The sequence below is a fragment of the Apium graveolens genome, chromosome 3 (genome assembly GCF_009905375.1).
Source record: "Apium graveolens cultivar Ventura chromosome 3, ASM990537v1, whole genome shotgun sequence".
Lineage (NCBI taxonomy): Eukaryota > Viridiplantae > Streptophyta > Magnoliopsida > Apiales > Apiaceae > Apium > Apium graveolens.
Window position 1 is genome coordinate 152,989,554 of NC_133649.1, and position 12,551 is coordinate 153,002,104.

At 36.9% G+C, this 12,551-nt stretch overlaps 1 pseudogene; it reads right to left on the reverse strand.

The window, feature by feature from the left end:
- Positions 1-10,811: 10,811 nt before the first annotated feature.
- LOC141716113 (18S ribosomal RNA) lies at positions 10,812-11,599 on the reverse strand (annotated as a pseudogene).
- Positions 11,600-12,551: the final 952 nt, after the last annotated feature.

Sequence of the window (12,551 nt, forward strand, 5' to 3'; positions counted from 1 at the left end):
TTATTTATTATTCATTTCAAGTATGAGTTTTAAAACTTCTACTTCAATTATTTTTATAAAGATTATTCTTTATGGGAAAATTATTTAAATAATAATATTCAGATATTTTCTAATATATTGAGACTGATTTATTTTATTAAATCAGCATTACTCCAAATATTCTTAAAAAGTCTTCAAAATGATTTTAAAAGTTAGGGCGGATCCCAAAACTCATTTTTATATTTAAGATCCTCCTTTCGAAGGGGATTTAAATACTCGCTCAAAACCTGAGGGATCCGGCTCTGTGGTGTGTTTTATATTCGCAACAAGGTTGCTGTTTTGATAAAAGAGTTTTTGCTTACTTACCCAACACTCGGGAAGTAAAATTCTTAGAACAAGTTAATCCATTAACAGGCACCGCCTGGGAAATATCGGTGAGTTTTCCTTTCCAACTAGATACGACTTTTTGGTGGAGCCGTATCAACAAGTTTCTACTTGGGGAAAGGGGGGACAAGCTTTACGTTTCAGAGTCATGGATTTAATCTGAACTAGGAGTGGTGTAAGTGGTCGAGTGGCGTCGGCCCAGCCTTATAATATTGGCCCAAATGGCCTGGAAGTTCCGCTAAGACAGTCCATTCCTTAGGAGTCCAGTGTTTGGTTGACAAGTAAATCCGACAGGTTCTCCTCTACATGTAGAAAGGCTCCCGTAATGAGTTCATCATCCAATTGGATATTTCTGCAATACTACCCAGAGCACTTCGATAGAAAGGCTACGGCTGGGCGATTGTTAAATATTGGCAGGGTCGAGTTTTCAAAATGATGTTTTCATCAAATGAAGTATCTCGTAACTTCATTTCATTCTGATGATATTTCAAAGATTAATTCTATACAAGTTTTGTCGTGTAGCTTCATCTATGGGATGGACTAATTATAACTTGAATGGTGGTAGTTCAAGTAGTATTCGGAAAAGATATAAGTATATTGGAGTATCTTGTAACTTCATCTTTTCAACTTATACCTGGTTAATGATTATCTTATGCTTGACAAAGATTTTCACAAAAACGTTGAGACAAGGTTAGATATATGAGATCACCTTGCAACGATATATTTATACAGTTATAAACTGGAACTCTGTGTATATTATACATGGAAGAGGATTTAAAAATTCTGAAAAGTATATATATATACTAAATATTTTGCGACTTGGTCGCATTAAGAGATCAAACTTGGTTCATTTCTTCTTGACCAAGACTTTCATGAGTACTATGAGGATGCTCATATATTGTTAATTATTATACATATTATTTTGGTGGGCTTGTTGCTCACCCTTGCTTTCTGCTTTCATCACATAACATCAGATAGACAAGATGAACATGACCAAGCTCCCAATTCGCGAGCGGATAGGAAACGTTCCGCAGTTTCCTATAGGCGTTGATATCGCTGTAGCTGAGGTAGGAACTACCAATAGACTAGGCTTTCAACTTTTGATGTACCAGACTTATGTATCTTTATGAATTGTAATAATGGCAAAGAAATGTAAATTTATTCAAAAACCCTTTTAAGGTGTAATGGCATATAATTGTGGAATAAAATGACTCATGTTATTTTTGGATATTCATCTCTGAGACTATAACTTGTGGTGTGTGTGTTTATTGTGGGGTCACAGTATGGAGTAGTTGATTATTTATTAAGATTGGGTGTTATTAAGGGAAATGGAACTCGTGATAACCCGGATCCCCGACCCCGGATTTGGGGGTGTTACAGAAATGGTATCAGAGCTAAGCGTTATAAACCTCAGAGATGATGTGACGTTAAAATAATAAGTTCACTAAGATAATAAGAACTCTTGCCAAGTTCATAGTCAGACTACCTAACATAGTACTGACAGTTAAAACCCTTATGGGAATCCTTATAAATATCGTGATAGAAGCGTAGTTCGTTATCGTATATGGTAGCGGGACTCCGAACCCTGAGGTTGAGGAGCAACAACGCGATGATGTTTTATTACTTATTGGAGATCAGATTGTGGATCCGATAGAGGGTCCTAACGCAGGACCGGATGATGTTCATATTGAGGATATAACGATTGAGGATGTTGTCCTAGAAGGGATTGTTGTTGAGGAGGATCCCGTGGGGGATCCTGAAAAGAATGAATAAAGGACCACTGAGGAATTGATAACAATGGTTAGGGCGACTACCAGAGGTAGGATTGGCCGGTCAGTACCGGAGGTTCGTTCAAGTTTGTAAAGATAATAGCCCCTTTAACGCGGCTTACTCGTAAGACTGAGAAGGTTGAATGGACAGAGAAATATGAGAACAGCTTTCAAGAACTGAAGCAAAGGTTGGTGACGGCTCCTATGTTGGCATTGCCGGATGGAAAAGGAGATTTTGTGATTTGTAGTGACGCTTCGCATAAGGAATTAGGGTGCTTCTTATACAGCACAGCAAGGTAATCACGTACGCGTCAAGACATCTAAGGGAATATAAAATTCGATATCCCCACCCATGAGCTTGGGCTCGTGGCAATAGTTTTGCGCTAAAGATTTGAGGCACTACTTTTATGGAGAGAAGTGCGAGATTTACACAAGCCATAAGTGCTCTAGTGCATTTTCACGCAGAAAGAGCTCAACATGTGCCAGAGGAGGTGGTTAGAGCTAATCAAGGATTACGATTATGAGATTCTTTATCATCCAGGGAAAGCCAAAATGGAGGCTAATGCCCTTAGTATAAAGGAGAGACTCAAGATGAAAATGTCTTTGGGAGAGTTGATAAGAGATTTTGAGAAAATGGAAATAGAAGTGAAGGTAACCGGAGCCGATACTGAAACGCTGTTTGAGATTGCAATACAGTTCGAATTATCGAAAAAGAACATATTGTGCCAAAAAAAAGTGATGAATGAAGGCAGAGAGTCAATGACTGGAGAAGAGATGAATACCAAGAAAGATGATAAGGGAATAACGAGGTATTCCTACAGAATTTGGGTTCCAAATGTTTAAGAGCGTAAGGACTGGATCTTAGATGAAATCCATAGCTCGAGGAATAAGATTTAGGGCAAACCCCGAATGTGATAGTCAGGGAGGTTGCCATTAAGAAAGAAGGAGCCCATAACATAATGAAGTGGAAAACAAGGATTTTTAACGTATAAGATAACCCCAAGTACGGGAGAAGGATGAAACATTTCATACTAAGGAAACGGAAAGTCGAGTAAGGAAAGGAGACCCGATACGATACTCCTATACGGCAATTTATGGACCTGTCTAAAAAGAACTTAGACTATTATCCCCAACCACCACTTTGAGGAGACAGTGCGGTGGGAAATTCTTTCAGGACCTTTAAGTCGCTAAGCTCTCAGAGTTCCAAGGAACAAGCAAACCCAGTAGAGGCGAGAGCCTGGCTAAAGGAAATATAGGAATCATTTGAGATTCTAAATGATGGACGAATCACAAAAGAACTGTTTTTGTCACTTACCCTCCTAAGAGAGAGGCCACCCGCTGGTGAAAGACCAAGAAAGGCACGGGGCCATAGGTTAGAATAAACTGATTAAAGTTCAGTCAATTATTTTCGGGAAAGTAATTCCCAAGGCTATGGAGATAGTGTAAAAGCTTTAGAGCCATAACAAAAGCGGAGGAGTATGATGAATTAGGAATCTAAGTTGTAAAAGTTGTCAAGATTCGTTCTGAGGACACGAATCCAGAATGACGGGATGTTTGAAATCAATGCTTATGTTGTGTTGGTTCATGTAATGGTTGTAATGGAAATGAAAATAAAAGACTGAAAAGGGAAGGAGTATAAAGGGATATAAAAGACAATAGAGTTTGAGGAATGATAAGGGAGTTGGGTATGAGGAAACCCTAAAGACTCGTAGCAATAGAAATAGAAAAGTGTGTATTCATCAGGATGAGGGTGATTCACCATAAGTTAAAGTTGATGGTTGAAGGCATAAGAGATACATATATTTTATCCCCTATAAGTTGGGAGGATTCGAGGAAATCTTGAGATAGTTCGAAGGATAAATAATGAGACGCGGATAGACTGAGGAGACAAGAAAGTAAGAAATTAGGAAAATTGGATGAAGGAAGTGACCTTCAAGAATGTGAAGTGTAAGACCGGTGGCATGATACCCAGAAAGGGAGACGCCAGGTATGAAAGATATCCCAACATTGAGATGACTGTTGAGATAAACAACAAAAGTAAATTAGGAATTATTAAGAAGAAGTTCACGTTGAACACGACCAATATCTTCCAGAACATCCCTGTTATCATTACCAAATCAGGAAAGAAAAGTGGATAACCGTTATTGTCTTTTGGAGGCCATATGGATTGACCTCATTTTGGATAATGATATTATTATGAAATTTGGTATAGAATATCAAGGTGGAAATGATTGAATAAGATACCCTTATCAGGGATATATGACTTGATTTACCCATGGAAGGATGTGAGTACCTTTGTAAAGGAGGAATTAAGGATAAAACCTCGATAACTTGAGATGAACCATAGGGGAATGCATGAAGGTTGGCATTTCACCCTTAATAGGGACAATATGAGTTTTGACAGTATGAATTGGAAAGGATTAAGGTAACAACAACCTTCAAGGATCAGTGGGGAAATTTTTCCGAAGTATATAGACAATGATTCTGGTATTACTAAATGGTATCTTGATATGCCCTGAGCCTAGGGTGTACCTGATGAAGGATTTAAGGATAACCTTAGAGGTTTTACAAGGAGAAAGGTAGTATTCAAAGTTCTCAAGAAAATAAATTTTGATAAAGGAAATATGACGTATTTATAATAATGCAAGGTGGGGCATGTATTGAACCTTAAGAAAGTATAGATCGACCCAATGAGGGTCGAGATTGGTGAAAACAAGAAGGAACCAAGATAAGAGACGTCCTAAGTATGATCGAGAGTCAGCCGTGACAATGTTCACATCTAAAGACTAAGGCAATGACTTATGGAAAAATGGTGATTTTTTTTTCTTTTCTCACCAGGAATTAAGAAAAGCATTTTCACATAAGCAGTGATTGAAATGAGGTAGAAAATTTAGTTGGAGGTGGTTAAAATGAGATTGATTGTAAGGAAATTTTACTATCAGGAAAGGGCAAAGAGATGGCCGACACTTTAAGTGTAAGAGGACAATTATAGGCGCTCGTGCCAGAGGAATACAGTGATGATGGTTAAAGCTATGAAGGTTGTATTATGGTTTGGAAGATTGACATTCCTTCTGATGACTGTGCAATACCCAACCGTAATAGTAGTTTGGTAAAGGTTTAATTCGTGTAATCGCCATGAGCGGGCTATCTATCTTAGAAGGTACTATCTTAAGATAATCCAGGACCATGTTTCAAGAAGGACTAAACGAACCTTTGAGTTAAGTCTTCTATTGAAGGCATATGATTAAGAATGGTATTAACCTGCTATCGTTGCTTTGATTGAAACTCTTCTGCAATTTTATCTGCTTCATGTCATGAATGTACGTCAGGATCTGGAGTGTTCTTCATGAATTATGAATGGTGATTATGTTAACTCCTTAGAAGAACTCGATAAGGTAGGTATGGACTTTGTGTGGTTAGATATAAAGATTTTATGGAAAACAAATGACTATAGTACTATAGTAATGCATCAACGATTCTTTGAATAATGAGCCGATTACAACCCTGAGAGTTGTATTGTAATGGATGTTGAGATTGAGTACCACTAATCGGGTTGTGGTAATGTATAAGTTGTTATTGATAGACTATTTAAGTCCATTATCTACCAATTGAATATTTATTCCTTCTTATCAAGTAGAGGGTCGTATTACTATATGAGGAAGGTTGCGATGCAAGCATAGAATTCTAATAACGATGATGTCTAGAATGAAATCCCAGATTCGATTTTCGATGTCGAGGAAGTTCCAAAGGTGATTGTTTATAAGCTCGTGCAAGAGCATGGGTCCATAGAATGATGGATGGAATAGCAAAAATATTTAGGCATGTGAAATGTGATGCTATAATACTTGATGTTGATATATATATATATATATACGTATATGTTTTGTTCTCCTATGACAAACCTCTATAGTTCAGAGGTAGATTCCAAGCCAGATATTTTGTGGCAGTATTTTTATATATATATGATTCTCTTCAATTCGGTCTTTTCTCTCCTTTTCATTTCATGTAAGCTGAGAAGAACAACCCTTCCAGAAGGGGAGGTATTGCCGAATGACTATCTATCTGTGTGATAGAAGCCTAGTAGGATACCACATGTTGTTTAATTGTTTGTCAAGTACTAAAGGTTGGCCACCTTCTGTACTAACTATGCAATAGAACAAGTGTTCATGATCATAGTGATCTCTCAATAAATTCCTTTACTTCTATATGATTGATCAAGCTTCCAAAGATAGAAGCAGCTAGAAAATGAGTACTGCAAGTGTGTTGTCTCCAAAATCGAAACACGTTCATGATACTAAGGTTGACGCGGTTAGTAAAAGGTTATAGAATACTAACGAACAAAAGTATATCCAGCATAGTATTATGTACGGAAGATAGTAATGACTATGAACAAGAAAAGAAGGAGTATTGAGAATCAAAAGCTATAGTGCTAGAAGCTATTATGAGAGTCTATGTAATAGACTTGAAAGAATTTGGAATGATCATTTATCGCGGATTGAGTTTTCTTACGACAATAGATCATATGTCATTATCCAGGTGTCGCCTTATGAGATCCTTGATGGAAGACAATGTCGATCTCCCTTATGTTAGGATGAAGTTGTAGAGCGCAAGATGCTCGGACCCGCAGTAGTCCAAAGGACCAAGGATATAATAGATCTAATCAGAGGACGGCTGGTAGTAGCCCAAGATGGACACACGAAGTATGTTGATTTGACACGAAATAACAAAGAGTAGGAAGTAGGGGACCTAGTGATGTTATAGGTATTCCCTTGGAAAGCATGAATGAGGTTCAAAAAGAAAGGAAATCTATGCCTACGAATTGTTGGACCCTTTGAAGTATTAAAACGTATTGGGAAGTTAGCATATGAGATAGCCCTACCCCCGAACATGTAGCAAGTTCATAACGTGTTCCACGTATCAATGTTAAGGAAGTGTAATCAGGATGCCAGACAAATAGGGGCATATGAGCGCATAGACATGCAACCAGACGTAACCTATATGGAGCAACTAGGAAGGGTTATAGATCAAAAAGGGACAAGTGCTTAGGAGAAGGGTTATCAAACTAGTCAGAGTTGGTGGTAGAACCACAATGTGGGAAAATTGACTTGAGAGTTAGAAAGTACAATGCTAAGAAAGTATCCCTATTCATTTTTATCTGATTCCGGGACGGAATCCTTTTAAGGAGGGGAGACTGTAATAACCCCAATTTTTGGAATTTTTGAAACCCTGATGAATAGTAACTTTTGCTGATGATGCTGATAAAGGAAAATTATCAGACCACACTATATAGGAATACTGTTATGGAAATTCTAAGATCGTATTAGTACTCCATAAAGTAAATAAGTGTATGTAAAGATCGTCATAATCCAAATCCGAACACTTTGATTTTTTCCCGAAAATCCACCAGATACCGAAAGAATTGAGTATAAGGTGACAGGATAAAAAGGATTTAAATTCAAGGATTTTAAGAGGGGATAATAAAAAGAAATATAAAATATTGAGAAAGGTTTAGGGGAACCCAAGTAATAAGATCCCGGATATGATCCCTCAAACGACGAACGAGAACGAAAGTTAAGCGAACCGTAAAACAAATAAGCGACCAAGAGACAAGCTTGTACAAGAAGCCAAGGATTATAACATCATCAAACCACAAGGAAGAGACATGTGGCAATTGGATGACATAAGAATGATGACCTAAGCATGACAAAAAGAAGTGTGTTGTCGGTTGATTGTGAGCCATTCATTTTTTACCATGGTAAATCCTCAAAATTAGACAAGCCATAAACAAAGAAACAAAACAAAAAAAATCATAACACAAACTTGACTTTTCATTTTAAAGAAGCAAGCTCTCGGCCAAAACCAGAGCAGCAACTTCAAACTACCATATCTCCTTTAATACTCACTCAAATAGTATGTTCTATAGCTCTTTGGAAAGGTATTGAGATGGCCTACAACTCTTGCTCACAAGTCTCATCCAAATAAGCATGGTAAGACCCTCGTTTTGACAGTTATTTCATGTTACGAGCTTCGTTTTGATATGTGGTTCGCTTGAATCCGATGTACGGTTTAGGAGAAATGACTGTTTTAAGTAACGGCATTTCGCGAACGAATCATTACCCCTCGCCTTACTTTAAAACCTTGGTTAAGGCCCTTAAATGACTAATTGGAGTATGAAACAATTATCTAAAGTGGGTTAGGCAGTTGGTAGGGGACTCGTGAAAGAATCGCCTTAAAACCCTTAATGGTTAATTTATTAAAAATGGTGGAGCCGAGGGTACTCGAGCGACTTAAGTGAATCGTTAAGCGCAAAAGCGAACGTTAGGGTCTAATTGGTTAAAGTATAGATTCATAAGCGACTTTGGTTTAATTCCAACTTATATGTTGTTTATAGGTTACCAGACTCGTCCCAAGCCTTTTATCACCCCCAGTCGCTCAGGCAAGTTTTCTACCCGTTATACTGTTGTTGTGATTTAAATATATATATGCATTATCTTGTGATAAGTGCATGATTGTTATTAGCAAATTTTGTGATATATTGGAGCATGCTGATATGGTATATATGCATGTCTGTTTCATAATCTTGATATCTAATTGTTGATTCAATTGCTTATAAGTTGTATAATACCTATGCTAGAGATAAGCAGTAGTTGCGTATACCCTTAGTATAGGGGACCCAAAGGTGAACATATTTTCTAAACCGGGAGACGATGTTCCCGAGTATATTATATATATATATAAATAGTTTTCAAAACTATTATTCGAATAAGGTTTATTCGATAACTTTATTTCGCTTAATGAATATTATTTTGAATATTCATTCGAGGACTTATGACTCCGCATATTTTATTTAATGAACATTGTTTTGAATATTCATTCGAGGACTTATGACTCCACTTATTTTATTTAATGAATATTGTTTTGAATATTCATTCAAGGACTTATGACTTCGCTTATTTTATTAAATAATATTCTTTATTGTATTAAAGAATAATGTTTCGATAATCAAACTTATTTTCGATTATTCAAATAAAGATCGTACTTTCGTATAAGTATATCTTTGGTTATTTATTATTCATTTCAAGTATGAGTTTTAAAACTTCTACTTCAATTATTTTTATAAAGATTATTCTTTATGGGAATATTATTTAAATAATAATATTCAGATATTTTCTAATATATTGGGACTGATTTATTTTATTAAATCAGCATTACTCCAAACATTCTTAAAAATATTTTCGAGTCTTCAAAATAATTTTAAAAGTTAGGGCGGATCCCAAAACTCATTTTTATATTTAAGATCCTCCTTTCGAAGGGGATTTAAATACTCGCTCAAAACCTGAGGGATCCGGCTCTGTGGTGTGTTTTATATTTGCAACAAGGTTGCTGTTTTGATAAAAGAGTTTTTGATTACTTACCCAACACTCGGGAAGTAAAATTCTTAGAACAAGTTAATCCATTAACAGGCACCGCCTGGGAAATATCGGTGAGTTTTCCTTTCCAACTAGATACGACTTCTTGGTGGAGCCGTATCAACAAGTTTCTACTTGGGGAAAGGGGGACAAGCTTTACGTTTCAGAGTCATGGATTTCATCTGAACTAGGAGTGGCGTAAGTGGTCGAGTGGCGCCAGCCCAGCCTTATTATATTGGCCCAAATGGCCTGGAAGTTCCTCTAAGACGGTCCATTCCTTAGGAGTCCAGTGTTCGGTTGACAAGTAAATCCGACAGGTTCTCCTCTACATGTAGAAAATGGTGGGGTTGCACTACTGCGACTGATCATCGTGAGTGGTCTTCCTGGCGCGGCAAACTCCCGTAATGAGTTCATCATCCAATTGGATATTTCTGCAATACTACCCAGAGCACTTCGATAGAAAGGCTACGGCTGGGCGATTGTTAAATATTGGTAGGGTCGAGTTTTCAAAATGATGTTTTCATCAAATGAAGTATCTCGTAACTTCATTTCATTCTGATGATATTTCAAAGATTAATTCTATACAAGTTTTGTCGTATAGCTTCATCTATGGGATGGACTAATTATAACTTGAATGGTGGTAGTTCAAGTAGTATTCGGAAAAGATATAAGTATATTGGAGTATCTAGTAACTTCATCTTTTCAACTTATACCTGGTTAATGATTATCTTATGCTTGACAAAGATTTTCACAAAAACGTTGAGACAAGGTTAGATATATGAGATCACCTTGCAACGATATTTTTATACAGTTATAAACTGGAACTCTGTGTATATTATACATGGAAGAGGATTTAAAAATTCTGAAAAGTATATATATATATACTAAATATTTTGCGACTTGGTCGCATTAAGAGATCAAACTTGGTTCATTTCTTCTTGACCAAGACTTTCATGAGTACTATGAGGATGCTCATATATTGTTAATTATTATACATATTATTTCGGTGGGCTTTTTGCTCACCCCTGCTTTCTTCTTTCATCACACAACATCAGATAGACAAGATGAACATGACCAAGCTCCCAATTCACGAGCGGATAGGAAACGTTCCACAGTTTCCTATAGGCATTGATGTCGATGTAGCTGAGGTAGGAACTACCAATAGGCTAGGCTTTCAACTTTTGATGTACCAGACTTATGTATCTTTATGAATTATAATAATGGCAAAGAAATGTAAAAATATTCAGAAACCCTTTTAAGGTGTAATGGCATATAATTGTGGAATAAAATGACTCGTGTTTTTTGGATATTCATCTCCGAGACTATAACTTGTGGTGTGTGTGTTTATTCCGGGGTCACAGTACGGAGTAGTTGATTGTTTATTAAGATTGGGTGTTATTAAGGGAAATGGAACTCGTGACAACCCGGATCCCCGACCCCGGATTTGGGGGTGTTACAGTTCTTCACTTTGCATCAAATTAAACCACATGCTCCACCTCTTGTGTAGTCCCCCTTTAATTCCTTTGAGTTTCATTCTTGTGAATGTACTCCCCTGGCGGGATACTTAACGCGTTAGCTAAATCACTGCACGGGTTGATACGCATAACGCCTAGTATCAATCATTTGTGTCTAGGACTACTGAGGTATCTAATCCCATTTGCTCCCCTAGCTTTTGTCTCTCAATGTCAATGTCGGCCCAGCCGAGTGCTTTCGCTGTTGGTGTTCTTTCCGATCTTTACATACTACACTGCTCTACCAAAAATTTCCTCTGCCCTACCGTACTCCATTTTGGTAGTTTCTACCGCCTGTCCAGGGTTCAGCCCTGGGATTTAACGGAGGACTTAAAAAGCCACCTACAGACACTTTACGCCCAATCATTCCGGATAAAGCTTGCATCCCCTATATTACCACGGCTGCTGGCATAGAATTAGGCGATGCTTAGTCCCCAAATATCATCATTGCTTCTTTTCCGAGAAAAGAAGTTCATGACCCGTGTGCCTTCTACTTCCACGCGACATTGCTCCGTCAAGCTTTCGCCACCTCTGCCACCTTTAGGAGTCTGGGCCTGTTTGATATTGAGTGCAATTAATATAACATATAGGGGGTGAATGTGTTTCTTGGATTTTACTTGACTTTTAAAATTGATTGAATTATGGATGAACAAAGCAGTTAAGAATTATAGAGACATAATGTTTAACAGTAAACATACAAAACACAATATATCAAAAAGTCACTTAATTGTATTAATTAAGTTTGTCTTGCTACAAATTTATATTCTTAAAAATAAGAACTCAGCTACAATCTTGAAAGAGAATATAAAATTTTATAGATCTATTTGTTACATCTAAACTAATGACCCGTGCATGCTTTATAGACTAGCAGCACGGGTTTACAAAACTTGTACTAAAATGTACTAAATCATTTTCTAAAGCAACCCTGTCTATTTCCTTTTCCGATGTTAGTAAATCAGTGCAGAATCTTGTAGGTCTGTGACCATCCTTTGTCCAGTAAATCTTGGCTCTTGATCTTGTATTCATCAAGCTGCTTTTGTACTCTTTCCAGTTCAGTGAATGAATTATTTATTGACTGATAATCTTGAATCTTGAACTTGTTTGTATTCTGAATTTGAGATAGTTTGTCGAGATTTCTTTTTATTCTGTAAAGAAGTAACATATCGATAAGTAAATTGACTTATCGATATCTTGAGTTCTCAACATGTATATTTGACTTGTCGAGGTCTCTAGTTCTCTACATGTAGATTATTTATCGACATTTCCAGTTCTCTACATAGGCTTTTAACTTGTCGACATCTTGAGTTCTCTATATGAAGACTTTGACTTGTTGATATATCTAGATCTCTACATGCAAAAATGACTTGTCGATATCTCTGAGATCTCTACATGAAGAATTTGACTTGTCGATATCTTTGAGATCTCTACATGAAGAATTTGACTTGTCGATATCTCTGAGATCTCTACATGAGAAAATGACTTGTCGATATCTCCAGTTC